The sequence below is a fragment of the Gorilla gorilla genome, chromosome 21 (assembly GCF_029281585.2).
Source record: "Gorilla gorilla gorilla isolate KB3781 chromosome 21, NHGRI_mGorGor1-v2.1_pri, whole genome shotgun sequence".
Lineage (NCBI taxonomy): Eukaryota > Metazoa > Chordata > Mammalia > Primates > Hominidae > Gorilla > Gorilla gorilla.
Window position 1 is genome coordinate 53,547,428 of NC_073245.2, and position 15,754 is coordinate 53,563,181.

General features: G+C 45.2%; 1 pseudogene; it reads left to right on the top strand.

Annotated features, from left to right (window-relative positions):
- The first annotated feature begins 8,588 nt into the window (after positions 1-8,588).
- On the top strand, positions 8,589-9,126 carry LOC101135552 (acireductone dioxygenase-like; annotated as a pseudogene).
- The last annotated feature ends 6,628 nt before the right edge of the window (positions 9,127-15,754 follow it).

Genomic DNA, 15,754 nt, shown 5'->3' on the forward strand with positions numbered 1-15,754 from the left:
ATACTAAATTTAGTTTTTAAATGCTTTTATTTGGCTAGGCACAGTGGCTTATACCTGTAATCCCAACACTTTGGAAGGCCGTCGTGGGAGGATTGCTTGAGGACAGGAGTTTGAGACAAACTGGGCAATATAGTGAGACCCCCCATCTCTACAAAAAAATGTAAAAATTAGCTGGGTGTAGTGGCACATGCCCATAGTCTCAGCTACTCAGGAGGCTAAGGTTGGAGAATCACTTGAGCCCAGGAGTTTGAGGATGCAGTGACCTACGATCATGGCACTGCACACTAGCCTGGGTGACAGATGGAGAGCCCATCTCTTAAAAAAAAAAAAAAGGAAAGGAAAATAAATAGGTAAAAAAAGATTTTCTTTAATAATTATCTTTAGCTTACTTTAACTTTTTTAGCTTATTGTACTTTTAAATATTTTTAACTTTTTGACTGTTTTGTAGTAACACTTAGCTTTTTTTTTTTTCTTGAGACCGTCTCGCTATGTCACCTGGGCTGGAGTGCAGTGGTACAATCTCAGCTCACTGCAGCCTCAACCTCCCAGGCTCAAGCAATCCTCCCATCTCAGCTCCCCAAGTAGTTGGGAAGTAACACTGAACTTAAAACACAAACCCACTGTACAGCTGTACATTTTCTTTCTTCATATTTTTGTTCTGTAAGCTTTTTTTCTTTTTCCTTTTTTTCTTCTTTTGAAACAGGGTCTCATTCCAACGCCCAGGCTGGAGTGCAGTGGAGTGATCTCTGCTCACTGTAACGTCCACCTCCCGGGTTCAAACAATTCTCCTGCCTCAGCCTCCCGAGTAGCTGGAATTACAGGTGTGTGCCACCATGCCTGGCTAATTTTTGTATTTTTAGTAGAGACAGTGTTTCACAATGTTGGCCAGGCTGGTCTCAAACCCCTGACCTCAAGTGATCCATCCGCCTTGGGTTCCCAACTATAAGCTTTTTTCTATTAACTTTTTTTTTAACTTTTTAAGCTTTTTTGTAAAAAGATGTATTAGCCTTGGCCTACACAGGGTCAGCATCATCAATATCACTGTCTTCTACCTTCATATCTTGTCCCACTGGAAGCTCTTCAGAAGCAATAATATGCACGGAGCTGTCAACTCCTATGATGAAAATGCCTTCTTCTGGAATCCCTCCTGAAAGACCTGCCTGAGACTATTTTACAGTTATTTTTTATAAGTAGAAGGAGTACACTCTAAAATAATGATAAATAGTAAACACATGAACCAGTAACATAGTCATTTATTACCAGTATCAAGTTATTTGTATTACCTGTATCATGTACTGTACATAATTGTATGTGCTGTACTTTTAGACAACTGGCAACACAGGTTTCTTTAGATGAGAAGCACCACAAACCTGTGACTAGCGTGTTGCACTCTGATGTTATGATGGCTATAAGGCCACTAGGTGACAGGAGTTTTTAGTCTCCATTACAATCTTATGGGACCACCACTGTACATGCAGTTAGTTCATCACTGACTGCACGTACAGCGTGGCACCATTGTATATGCAAAACGTCATTGTGTGGTGTATAATTCACCGTACATCACTCCCAGGTCCAAAGCTAAGTCTTGAGATATTTGTACCCCCATGTTTATAGCAGCATTATTCACAATAACCAAAAGGTAGAAACAACTCAAGCATCTATTAACAGATAAATGGGAAAAATATGGTATATACATATGAAAGATTATTTAATCTTTAAAAGGAATTAAATTCTGACATGCTACAACATAGATGAAACTTAGGACATTATTCTAACTGGTTAAGTAAACCAGTTAGAAAAAGGCAAATATTGTATGACTCCACTTATGTAAAATACCTACTATAGTCAAATTCATAGAGACAGAAAGTAAAGTGGTGGTTGCCAGGGGCTGGGGGGAAGGGAGAATTGGAAGTTATTGTTTTATGAGTATAGAGTTTTGGTTTTCCAAGATGAAAAGAGTTCTGGAGATTGGTTGCACAACAATGTGAATAAAGTTAACACTAGTGAACTGTTCACTTAAAAATGGTTAATACAGGGCCAGGCACGGTGGCTCACACCTGTAATCCCAGTATTTTGGGAGGCCAGGGTGGGTGGATCACTTGAACTCAGGAGTTCAAGACCAGCCTGGCCAACATGGTGAAACCCCATCTCTACAAGAAATACAAAAATTAGTCAGGTGTGATGGTGCTCACCTGTAATCCCAGCGACTTGGGAGGCTGAGGCATGAGAATTGCTTGAACCTGGGAGGCAGAGGTTGCAGTGAGCTGAGATTGCACCACTGCACTCCAGCCTGGGTAACAGAGAGAGACTCCATCTCAAAAAAAAAAAAAAAAAGTTAATATGTAGATTTATGTAGATTTTACCGCAGTTTAAAAAAAATAAATCAAATGGACCGGGCGGCTCATGCCTGTAATCCCAGCACTTTGGGAGGCCAAGGTGGGCAGATCACGGGGTCAGGATATCAAGACCATCCTGGCCAAAATGGTGAAACCCCATATCTACTAAAATACAAAAACAGCTGGGCGTGGTGGCACACACCTGTAGTCCCAGCTACTTGGGAGGCTGAGGCAGGAGAATCGCTTCAACCCGGGAGGTGGAGGTTGCAGTGAGCTGAGATCGCACCACTGCACTCCAGCCTGGTGACAGAACAAGACTCCGTCTCAGAAAGAAAGAAAAAAGATCAAATGGAGATAATAAAATGGAATAAAAAATACTTGGCTACTCCAGAAGAAGGACAAAAAAAATTAAACAGGGACAAAAGCCAGGTAGGACAGATAGATTTTTTTAAATAGCCAGATTATATACTTAAATGGTTTGAAATCATATCTGTAATTATATTAAATGGGAATGGACTAAATATTCTAGCAAAAGGGGAAAATTAACAAACTGAAATTAAAACAAACAAACAAGACTCAACTATTTGACACTGGCCAGGTCTGGTAGCTCACTCCTGTAATCCCAGCACTTTGGGAGGCTAAGGCAGGTGGATTGCTTATGACCTAAATACACAAAATAAAACTATAATCATGGCCTGACATACAGAAGATACTCAATAAATATATCTTGAATGAATGGGTGCATATATGTGATATGTTGCTCCAACTTAACTTCACTTATTCAATGAACAGCCAAACCAATTTTTGTTGGATATGGACTTAAACATGAAAGGTAAAACAATAAAGTTTTAGAAGATAACATACAATAATATCTTCATAACCTCAAGGTAGAAAAAGTTTTCTTGGCCGGGCGCAGTGGCTCAAGCCTGTAATCCCAGCACTTTGGGAGGCCGAGGTGGGCGGATCATGAGGTCAGGAGATTGAGACCATCCTGGCTAACATGGTGAAACCCTGTCTCTACTAAAAATACAAAAAAAAATTAGCAGGGCATGGTAGCGGGCGCCTGTAGTCCCAGCTACTTGGGAGGCTGAGACAGGAGAATGGCGTGAACCCAGGAGGCCGAGCTTGCAGTGAGCCGAGATCGCGCCACTGCACTCCAGCCTGGGCAAGAGCGAGACTCCGCCTCAAAAAAAAAAAAAAAAGAAAAAAAGTTTTCTTAAACAGAACAGAAAAAGCACTAGCCATAGGAAAGATCGATAAATTGCACTTTTTTTTTTTTACAATTAAGAACTGTTCAACAAGAGACATCACTAAGAGAGTGAAGAAGCAAGCCACAGAAGATTTGCCATGCACATAACAAAAGTTTTATATCCAAAATATACAAAAACTACTATATAGACCAATAGAAAAATGGGCAAAAACAGGCTCTTCACACACACACACACACACACACACAAATCCAAACAGCCAATAAACATGTAGCAAGTGCTTAGCCTCATTAATGATGAAAATGAAATACAGCGAACAACTACTACAGATCCAGGTGGCTAAACATTCCAAGTCTGACAGTAACAACTGTTGGTGAGAACTGTTGGTGAATGTATAAGGGAAGCTCTTATACATTGCTGAAGGGAGTGCACTTGTATAAACATTTTGGAAAACAGTTTGGCATTATTTTTTTTTTGAGACACAGTCTCCCTCTGTCCCAGGCTGGAGTGCAGTGGCGCAATCTTGGCTCACTGCAGCCTCTACCTCCCGGGTTCAAGAAATTCTCCTGCCTCAGCCTCCCAAGTAGCTGGGACTACAGGTGTGCGCTGCCATGCCCTGCTAAATTTTTGTATTTTTAGTAGAGACGGGGTTTCACCCTGTTGGCCAGGACGGTCTTGATCTCCTGACCTCGTGATCCACCCACCTCAGTCTCCCAAAGTGCTGGGATTACAGGCGTGAGCAACCGCACCCAGTAGCATTATTTTAAGTTAAGCATAGGCATAGCTCATAACCCAGAAATTCTGCTCCAAAATACATACCCATGAGAAACACATGCCCAGATACAGCAGTAGACATGTACAAGAATGTTCACAGCAGCATTATTTATAATAACCCCACGTTGGAAATAACCCAAATGCCCATCAGTAGCAGATGGAATAAATTGTGATATATTCACTCAGCAGAACACTACAGACAACACTGAAAATGAGTGAAGTATAGCTGTGCACAGTACCATGGAAGAATCTGATAACGAGTGTGAAGCCAGAGAAGTCACACACACATCTTAAGACTGCCTTTCTATAAAACCCATAGCCACACAAAACCAAACATGTCCCTCGCCCACAATCCCCCACCACTCCTCTACTTATGAGACACAGAAAGAGTGGTAATAGAGACAGATTTCATGGTAACTAGTTAGGGAATCACCATTTTGTACCCAGGCACAGAAAACCAACCCCCTACTGGAATATCTCCTGCGTGCAGGGATGAGGAGAGAAACTGGCCTTCGAGGTCAGGGAATTCAAGGAAGTGACTGACAGCTCTCTGCTGTGGGGATAGAGAACATTATTACGGTGAGGCCACCCTTCTGTTAGAATCCATTGTGATGACTTCAGTGTTACTTTTTTTTTTTTTTTTTTTTTTGAGACGGGCTCACTGTCACCCAGGCTGGAGTGCACTGTCACTATCATGGCTCACTGCGGCCTCGACCTCCCGGGTTCAAGTGATCCTCGTGAGTAGCTGGGACTAACGCACCATCATGCCCAACTAATTTTTCTATTTTCTTTTGTAGAGACAGGGTTTCACTATGTTGCCCAGGCTGGTCTCAAACTCCTGGCTCAAGTGATCCACCTGCTTCAGCCTCCCAAAGTGGTATGACTACAAGTGTGAGCCACCATACTCAGCTACAGGGTTATTTTAATAAAGTCACTGAAAGTTAGGGGGTCATAATGACCCATTTATAGCATGCTAAACCTTCATCAGGCACTGGAGGCCACGATATGGGACAACAAGCAATTCCTGAGGTGCACTGCACATTAGCAAAAGAAGGCCACGCAGCTCTGGAAAGATTCTCAACAATAAACATAATTAAATTTGTTGTATGTTCTTCCAGATTTTTTTAGGGTAACTAAACATTTTTTACTATAAATATGGTATTATATTACATGTATTGTTTACCTTTTTAAAACTTAACAGTAGCTGCTAAACATCTGTTAAACATATTTTAATACATAGAGACCTACTTCATAATTTAGGGGGTGATGGAAACTTCATAATTTTGGGTGTGATTAATATATTTATTACCTTGATTGTGGTGATCATTTCACAGGTACACACATCAAAACTCAGTGTACACTTTAGATATGTGTTTTTTTGTTTTGTTTTTTGAGATGGAGTCTCACTCTGTCGCCCAGGCTGGAGTGCAGTGGTGCCATCTCTGCTCACTGCAAGCTTCGCCTCCCGGGTTCACGCCATTCTCCTGCCTCAGCCTCCCGAGTAGCTGGGACTACAGGTGCCCGCCACCACGCCCAGCTACTTTTTTGTATTTTTTAGTAGAGACGGGGTTTCACCATGTTAGCCAGGATGGTCTCGATCTCCTGACCTCGTGATCTGCCCGCCTTGGCCTCCCGAAGTGCTGGGATTACAGGCGTGAGCCACTGTGCCTGGCCTAGATATGTGTTTTATTATACATCAATTATACCTCAGTAAAACTGAAAAAAGGTTGTGTTTTAAATCTCTCCCCACCTTTTTTTTTTTTTTTTTTGGCACGACAGGGTCTCACTCCTCTGCCCAGACTGGAGCACAGTAGTATGATCATAGCTCACTGCAGCTTCCAACACTTGGGCTCAAGCAAGCCTCTTGCCTCAGTCTCCAGAGTAGCTAGGACTACAGGCACGCACCGCCATACCCAGATAATTAAACAAATTTTTTTTGTACAGACAGCCTCTTGCTTTGTTGCCCAGGTTGATCTCAAAATCCTGGCTTCAAGCAGCCCTCCCTCCTTGACCTCCTGAAGTGTTGGGATTACAGGCATGAGCCACCACGCCTGGCCTTGTGTTTTAAATCTTTTACTGTTTTCTTCCACTTAGCACTATAAATTCCATCCATGCTATTTTATGTCTATTTCATGTAGAATTCCAAGGTATGTATCCACAACATTTTACTAACTCATCCCCTAGTTCCTTTGCCTCTAGTTCATGTATGCCATTAACACTGTAACAAATAACCTCCTGCTTGTCTTCTTGCGGATCTGAGCAAACTTTCTTCAAAATGTATTTCCAGGCATGAGACTGCTACACTACTGAGCCCTATGCATACTTAATTTTACTCAGAACTACTGGCTTATTTTATAGAAGGGCTGAGCAAGTTTATATTCCCACCAGTCCAATCTCTTCGCATGGGTTTCTGACCCTTCGCGTTGCAGTAACACTGAGACGATGGATGTTGATTCCTGGTGCCCCGATTCAATTTGAAATTGACTTCATGGTCACTGACAAATTATTCTTCAGGTTGTGGCAGGGCTGAGGCCATTTCCTAGTGACTTAACAGATGGAATTTCTTCTCTATTTTCACTTGTTTTTTAAATGTTTTCGGGGAGGGGTGCCTGTTAGAGACAAGAGCACTACAGACTGTCTTCCCTAGGCACTCCCTGGCAGCCTTCTAAGTCCCTAACTACATGGAGAAACTGCCTTGGGTCAGTGTTTTAAGCTGCAAGGAATGTTGTGACTCAGCTAGTCGTTCAGGGACACCTCGATGAACAAGGCCATGGGAAGGAAGTCATTACACAGAGAGCTGGACTGTAAAAACCAAAAATACTCTACACACCAAACTCTAGAGCAGTGCAGCAGTACATCCTATGACTCAACGGGACAGCTTCTGCCACGTGGCACACAGCTCCGGATATGTGGTGCGCAGCCCTCACTCGCGGCTCTGCTGCCGCTCTGAGCTGCTTGGAAAGTTGATGGGGTGGGGAAATCTGTGACTGTATTCTCTCTCCACCCCCTCCACTCTGACCATTGCTCTTCTCATCAGCTCCCCCTCTTCCTACTCCTTCTTTAACCCTCTTGCCCTACAAAAACAAAAACAGCTGGAATTTAGTATTTCACACATGCTGGCAATTTAGTGGGGACACATGGAGGTCAAAACGCTGGCACTCTAGGAAGACCCTACTGATCAGGCAGACACTGGGCAACAGGTCATATCACCCAGGACAGGGTCAAGAGTACTGGGCAAAGAGGCAGCCCCAAGGAACGGAGACTTCAAGGTACAGGCAAAACCTTTAAAGGTGGACATTCACTCACTAATCTTTATCGGAGACCTACTATGTGCCAGATGCTTTTTGTTTGTTTTTTTGAGATGGAGTCTCATTCACTGGAGTGCAGTAGCACCATCTCGGCACACTGCAACCTCCACCTCCAGTTCAAGCAATTCTCCCGCCTCAGCCTCCCCAGTAGCTGGGATTACAGGCACGCACCACCACACCTGGCTAATTTTTGTATTTTTGGTACAGACAGGGTTTCACCGTCTTGGCCTGGCTGGTCTTGAACTCCTAGCCTCAAGTGATCCACCCATGTTGGCCTCCCAAACTGTTGGGATTACAGGCGTGAGCCACCGTGCCCGGCCCCAGACTGTTCTTAGGAACTGTCAGTGAAGACAGATCAGATGTCTTGTCCTCAAGGGGCCTGCATTCTTTTGGAGGGAGACACACACATACCAGACATCCTCAAGAAGTAAATTAGCACTCAAGGAAGTTGTTAGGGCTACTGGAAAAGATTAGAGCACAGAGAGGTGTCTGGGCATGGTCAGGGTAGACTTCATGGACATTGGTATGGTCTTGAGGTTAGTGAGGGAGCCAGCCAGGTAGGCATCTAGGGAAAGAAACTTCTGGGCAGAGGAAACAGCCAGTGTGCTTTTTTTTTTTTTTTTTTTTTTTTTAAAGAGAGAGTCTTACACTGTCACTCAGGCTGGTGTGCAGTGGTGTAATCACAGCTCTGCAACCTTGAAATCCTGGGCTCAAGCGATCCTCCCATCTCAGCCTCCCAAAGTGTTGGGATTAAAGACATGAACCACTGCATCTGACCAAGTATACTTTTAAGTGTACTCAATAATTGGTTTCCTTTTCCTCATCTATAACAACAGTTTCTACCTTTTGTCCAGCTCCTGAGAGCCTTGAGTTCTAATCACAACAGCCCCTCACTCCCAGTGGCAGCCCTTCCATGCAGCCTCCCCTCTCTAGCCCCACTCTGCCTGTTAGCATCTGCAGCCATGGTGCAGGCCGAGTACATGGATGAGTTCCCAGACTGCTGGAGGCAGCCCCACCACCCTGAGCCCCTGGCCACCCAGTGGGCCAGAAACAGCCATGCTGGCTCAGGGTGCACTACTAAAGCTAGACACTGACAAATAAGAGAATGATCCAGAATTAGAAAAGACTCAAAGAGAGAGAAGCTACTCCTGGATAGACATAATAACCACATGTAAAGATAAATTACCGAATTATGAAGAAAAGATTAAGGTGTTTTATGAGGAGCATTTACACTTGGATGATCGGATCTGTTACATCCCGGGTGGCAGTGGATACTTTTGATATGACAGATAAAGAGGACAAGTGAATCCACATCTTCATGGAGAAAGGAGACATAACTCTCCCCGCAGGAATTCGTCACCACCTCACGCTGGATGAAAAGAAGTACGTGAAGGCCATATGGCCATTCAGGGAGATCCAGTGTGGACAGCATACAATGGGCCAGCTGACCATTTCAACGTCCAGGGACAATACATGAAATTTCTGGCACAGACAGCATAGCAGGGCTCCCTGAGAACATGTGCTTTGTGAAGGTCCTAAACATAACCGAGCACAAAATCATTTTTCTCTTTGCTTTTATATGGTAAACTTGTCTTTCCTTTGCAAGATTATTTGATCAGAATGTTTTTTATCTAATTTTTATTTTTTGAGACAGAGTCTCACTCTGCTGCCCAGGCTGGAGTGCAGTGGCGTGATTCCAGCTCGCTGCAATCTCCACCTCCCAGGCTCAAGTGGTTCTCATGCCTCAGCATCCTGAGTAGCTTGTATACAGGTGCACATCATCACGCCCGGCTAATAGAAACAGGGATTCAACATGTTGGCCAGGCTGGTCTCAAACACCTGGCCTCAAGTGATCTGCCTGACTCAGCCTCTCAAAGTGTTGGGATTACAGGCATGAGCCACCGTGCCTGGCTCAGAATATTTTTTAATGAAAGCAGCAATAAAACTGATTTTTACATGAAAGCAACTGTGGAAATGAAGACAAGTCACCTTCGTTTTGTCTAATGCAATCAAGACTAGTGGTTCAGTAGCCCTGTGTTAGTACATGCACTCATCTTTAGTCCAAATGAGAGTTTCATCTCCCAAAATGTGTCTCCTTAGATGTTCTATCTGGACATGATATTGTGCCTGCCTTGTAACAAGGTGCAATGGTAGATAACCAGATAGAAGACACTTTTTTTTTTCCCAAAATTATACACTGAGGTGGGGAGTGGTAGAGGGAAGAGCTCTTATGTTAGGGGACACATTCTGAGTTGCTTATGCCACTTTCTTGTTCAAAATAAAGTCATTGCCGGGGCGCGGTGGCTCACGCCTGTAGTCCCAGCACTTTGGGAGGTCGAGGCGGGCAGATCACGAAGTCAGGAGATTGAGACCATCCTGGCTAACACGGTGAAACCCTGTCTCTACTAAAAATACAAAAAATTAGCCGGGCTTGGTGGTGGGCGCCTGTAGTACCAGCTACTCGGGAGGCTGGGGCAGGAGAATGGCGTGAACCCGGGAGGTGGAGCTTGCGGTGAGCTGAGATCGCTCTACTGCACTCTAGCCTGGGCTACAGAGCGAGACTCCATCTCAAAAAAAAAAAAAAACAAAAGAAAATAAAGTGACTGCCTCAATTTTATGCTCATGGCTTGGCATTATCTTATATTCAAGTATATATGGTATTTTGCCTAGCTTGTTAAAATCACCAGTTTAGATTCTTTGTGTGACTGTATATGTATGTGATTAATGTGTATATTATCTGTGTTGGTATTTTTTTCAGTGCGAGTTGTCTAGGTTCTTTCACAATCAAGATTTTAACAGAATTAGTATTTTAAAATTTATCAAGAGAATTAGTACGTTATTTTTCTACCCAATTCTAAGACACAATTATGCCTAGTTCGTTATAATCATAGAAAAACCCCAAATAAATTTCATGTTTTAGAAGGTCAGGTTGTTTTCTAAGTATTTTTCTAAAACTGGATGAAAATTTTTCATGTTAAAATTAATTTTTCATTACTTTCATACTGGTCTTGGGGGTCTGTTTCTCACTGCACAGAGGAAAGTCGATCCTTAAATGTTATTATCATGGTGCCTGTGTACATTTTAATCCTGAAATTATTAATTTTAGGATTAAGGCCAGGTGCAGTGGCTCACATCTGTAATCCCAGCACTTTGGGAGGCTGAGGTGGGTGGATCACATGAGGCCAGGAGTTTGAGACCAGCCTGGCCAACATGGTGAAACCCTGTCTCCACTAAAAACACAAAAAATTAGCCAGGCATGTGGCACACGCTTGTAATCCCAGCTACTCGGGAGGCTGAGGCAGGAGAATCACTTCAACCCAGGAGGCAAAGGTCACAGTGAGCTGAGATCGCACCACTGCAGTCCAGTCTGGGCAACAGAGTCTCTATCTTTAAAAAAATAAATAAAATTGTAAAAAAGGATTAAAATGTAGACAGGAACCGTGATAACATAAATATCACAGGGCTTTCTTCTGTCAAATTTTACTCTGATAAAGTGCTGATCTGATTTTTTTTTTATGGATTCATTTCTAAATGGTCATTGTAAAATGCAACTTCCTTCTTCTTGGAGACAGGGTCTTGCTCAGTTGCCCAGGCTGCAGTACAGTGGCATGATCACAGAATCACAGTTCACTGCAGCCTCAACCTCCTGCTCTCAAGCAATCCTCCCACCTCAGTCCCCCAAGTAGCTGAGACTACAGGCACGTGCTACCACACTCAGCTAATTTTTTTTTTTTTTTTTGTAGAGTCAGGGTCTCACTATGTTGCCCAGGCTGGTCTCAATCTCCTGGGCTCAAGCAATCCTCCTGCCTCAGCCTCCCAAAGTGCTAGGATTACAGGCGTGAGCCACCACACCTGGCCAAAGCAGAATATTATAAAATGTAACATAATCTTAGGAGTGATATTCCATTACCTTTGCCATATTCTATTGGTTAAAAGTAAGTCACAGGTCCTACCCACACTTCAGTGAAAGGGATGACACAAAGGCATGAACACCAGGAGGCAGAAATGCAGGGGCCACCTTAGAGTCTGTCTGCCACTGAAGACAGTAACAATGGATCTGGAATCTGAAAAATGAGTTGGCATCAACAATGTGGACAGAGGGAGGGAAGAACTGTCCAAGCAGAGAAGGGGCAGGACAGTGAAAGCAGATGGTGTGTACAACTTATACAAAGGGCCTAGTCTAGTGACTAGCAATACCGTATCACTCTCCTGCTCAATTATCATTGATAGCTCCCCAGTGCCTATGGTTTTGCCCCATATTCAAGGTTATCTCCTTGCATTAGCTTTGTCTTCAATACCTGTGCCTTCACTCACCACTTCCACCCACTTAGACTGCCTATTGCCTCCTATATTTACCCCATCTATATATAGTTCAAGGCCCAGCATAAACTGATATTCTGTAAACAATATTTCTGAATATCTAAGTAGAGGGCAGTGTGCCAGATCCTCTTGGAGTTGCAAAGCTTAAGACATGGTCCACATGCCAGATGGAGGGTGGGTGGAGGCAGAAGGTACACCCCAAGAAGAAAAAGAATAGGAGGTCCCTTTGTTGAGGATCAAACCCATGGGGCAGTCGGGAAATCCTGAAGGGATTTTCAGGCCACAGAAAGCTCCACTTCCTACATTGGTTAATGATCTTTCAGGATTCCTCTCCAGGCTAGAAATTACAAACAAATTCCAAAAAGGCTGCTAAACTGACGTCTTTCTGGGAGTCGGGAACCGCACAGTTGCAATCTAGCCAAGCCGGGTCACTCCTCATCTGGCACAAAAGGTACCTTTAGCAGGAGCTGGGGATGGCAACAGAAGTCTCCTGCCCTCCAGCCTGAGGGTCCCTGATAACATCCAGGACTTGTTCCCATTGGCTGGGAGGAGAGGCCCCCAGTGGCTGTGCACAGTTCTGGCCACATCCTCAGGAGAAGGAAACAAGGAAGGCAAAAGCAACCCAGCCAGGGACACAGAGCAGGAACCTCTCCAGCCGGGGGCGGAGGGGGCTGCTCCCCCAGCTCCATCTCTCACCTAGCCTAGGAAGGAGCTGCGCTTGGACCCGACAGCCCTGACCTTGCAACCACGTACCTGCCCACTGCTCACTGACATGGCTGGGGGTTGAGCAAATGTCTTGAGAGCAAAAGCTCCTGGATTGAAGGAAGTGGGGAGGCCTGGCACCTCCTGGGTCTCTCTTCACACCCCAATTTCCATCTTCTCCAGCATTTACTCCATCTGGAAGGCAGAGGCTTTACCCTCAGCACTCACTACAGCGTCTTCCTTCACTCTGAGGGCAGGGATTTTATACCCTTCCCACCTCCCAACCTAAACTATCCCCAGGTGGCTCATCCTGGCCTTTGTACAAATGAGTCCCTGCACCTGGATCACTGTGCTCACCTGTCTTCACCTAATTCCAACTTACTTTTCTACTCTCTGGAAAGCATTCTCTGACCCTTCCCACCCCACTATGGGCTCCTGGGCTTGCCCCACCTCAGGTTTCATCATCTTATATTGCAATTCCCTGGTTGCTAGTCTGTTCTTCCCCTCCCCTCCCCATCCTCTAAGACTATGGGGCTCCTGAAGCATCTCTAGTGCCTGGCCCAGGCATGGTGCTCAGGAAGAACACAATCACCCTGCTGTCCTCTGTTCCTCTGCCGGGATGGGAGAGTCTGGTAGTCACTTTATCTTTTACAGCAGCAGGTCTCAGACTAGAGTGAGCATCAGAATCCACTTGGTGGTGCAGGCAGGGAGGGACTTATTAAAATACAGATTCTGGGCCCTACCCCCAGAGTTTCTGATTCAGTAGGTCTGGGGTAGGGCCTGAGAACTGGTATTTCTAACAAGTTCCCAAGTGCTGCTGCTGGTCCAGGGACCACACTTTAAGAATCACTGTTGGGGCCGGGTGCTGTGGCTCACGCCTGTAATCCCAGCACTTTGGGAAGCCGAGGTGGGTGGATCACTTGAGGTCAGGAGTTCGAGACCAGCTTGGCCAACACGATGAAACTCCCTCTCTACTCAAAATACGAAAATTAGCCGGGCGTGGTGGCACGAACCTGTAAACCTGTAATCCCAGCTACTCAGGAGGCTGAGGCAGGAGAATCACTTGAACCTGGGAGGCGGAGGTTGCAGTGAGCCAAGATTGCGTCACTGCACTCCAGCCTGGGTGAAAGAGCGAGACTCCATCTCAAAAAAATTTAAAAAAAAAAAAAATCACTGTTAGCCTGGCACGGTGGGTCACGCCTGTAATCCCAGCACCTTTGGGAGGCCAAGGTGGTTGGATCACTTGAGGTCAGGAGTTTGAGATCAGCCTGCCCAACATGGTGAAACCCCATTTCTACTAAAAATACAAAAATTAGCTAGGCGTGGTGGTGGGCGCCTGTAATCCCAGCTACTTGGGAGGCTGAGGCAGGAGAATTGCTTGAACCTGGGAGGCAGAGGTTGCAGTGAGCCAAGATCACACAAATCCCCATCTCAGGGTGTCAGTTTCTTCACTGGTAAAATGGGATAACTACTGTCCCCACTATCCTGGGTTTTGTGAAAATCCAAAGAGATAATGCAAATGAAGAACTCATGCACCCAGTAGGTGCTCAATAAATGTTAGCGATCCCTCCTGGGAGTAGGCAGGAGACATGGCAGGCAGGGAAAGCATGAACAGGAGCAGATATGGGAAAGGTCCCAAGCAGGTCAGCTGGGCTGGCAGAAGAGCCAAGGCCCAGCACAGCAGCCAGGGAGTGTCCTGTAGAAGTAACTGGGAGCCACGCACAGTTCTGGAGCTGGGCAGTGACAGGTGGAAGCTGAATGTGGCAACATGGGGCAGGAGGCCATTGCCGGCAGCAAGTCCCACATGCTGGAGACTTGGCTGTTTGGCTACACATAGGGTTGCCAGATTTAGCAAAGAAGATAAAGTATGCCCAGTTAAATTTGAATCTCAGATGAATAATGAATACTTTCTTTTAGTATAAGTATGTCCCAAATATTGCTTGGGTATACTTATATTAAAAAGCAGTTGCTGTGCATCTGAAATTCAGATTTACATGAGTGTCCTTTATTTTTATTTGCTAAATCTGGCAATCCCAACTAGACACCAGTTGCCTGCCCCCCAGCCCTTAGTCCTGCATGCAGTGGGAGACCCAGCCCCAGGGTCCACTGCCTCCCTTCCCACCTTCAACAAAGCCAACAGGAGTGATTGATGAGCTGCTCCCAGAAGCCAGTATTGCTGCTCTGAGTGATCACAACTACAGGCCTGGGTAAGGGGGCCCTCTCACCTCATACCAGGTTCACCCAGCAAGAAAGTAGAGGGGCACAGTCACTAACCACTGGGTCTGTAAATTAACAAAGCACATAGGGTGAATGCAATGACTCATGCCTGTGATCCCAGGACTTTGAGAGGCAGGGACAAGAGGATTGCTTGAGCCCAGGAGTTCAGGACCAGCCTGGGTGACATAGTGAGACACCCATCCCTACAAAAAATTTTTAAAAATTAGCTAGGTGTGGCTGGGCACCGTGGCTCACGCCTGTAATACCAGCACTTTGGGAGGCCCAGGCGGGTGGATCATGAGGTCAAGAGTTCAAGACCAGCCTGGCTAAGATGGCAAAACTCCATCTCTCCTAAAAATACAAAAATTAGCCGGGCATGGTGGCAGGCACCTGTAATCCCAGCTACTCGTGAGGCTGAAGCAAATAATCGCTTGAACCTGGGAGGCGGAGGTTGCAATAAGCCGAGATTGTGTCACTACACTCCAGCCTGGGCAACAGAGCGAGACTCTGTCTCTAAAAAAAAAAAGCCAGGTGTGATCATGCATGCCTGTGGTCCCAGCTCCTCGAGAGGCTGAAGTAGGAGAATTGCTTGAGCCCAGGAGGTCAAGGGTGCAGTGAGCCGTGATTGTGCCACTGCACTCCATCCTGGGTGACAGAGCCAGACCCTGTCTAAAACAAAACAAAACAAAAAAACAATAAAACACATAAGCTACCAAATTCTGTAAAGAAGGAAGTACCACCTGCATTCTTGGATTAATGAAGAAAGAAACAGCTGCCAGTGATATAGGCTCATCCGATGAGTATACCCAAGCAGAGGAAAAAATGGCCTCCACCTTCAACCCCAGAAATGGGCAAACACAAGTGTCCATGCTGCTTGCACCATCAGAGA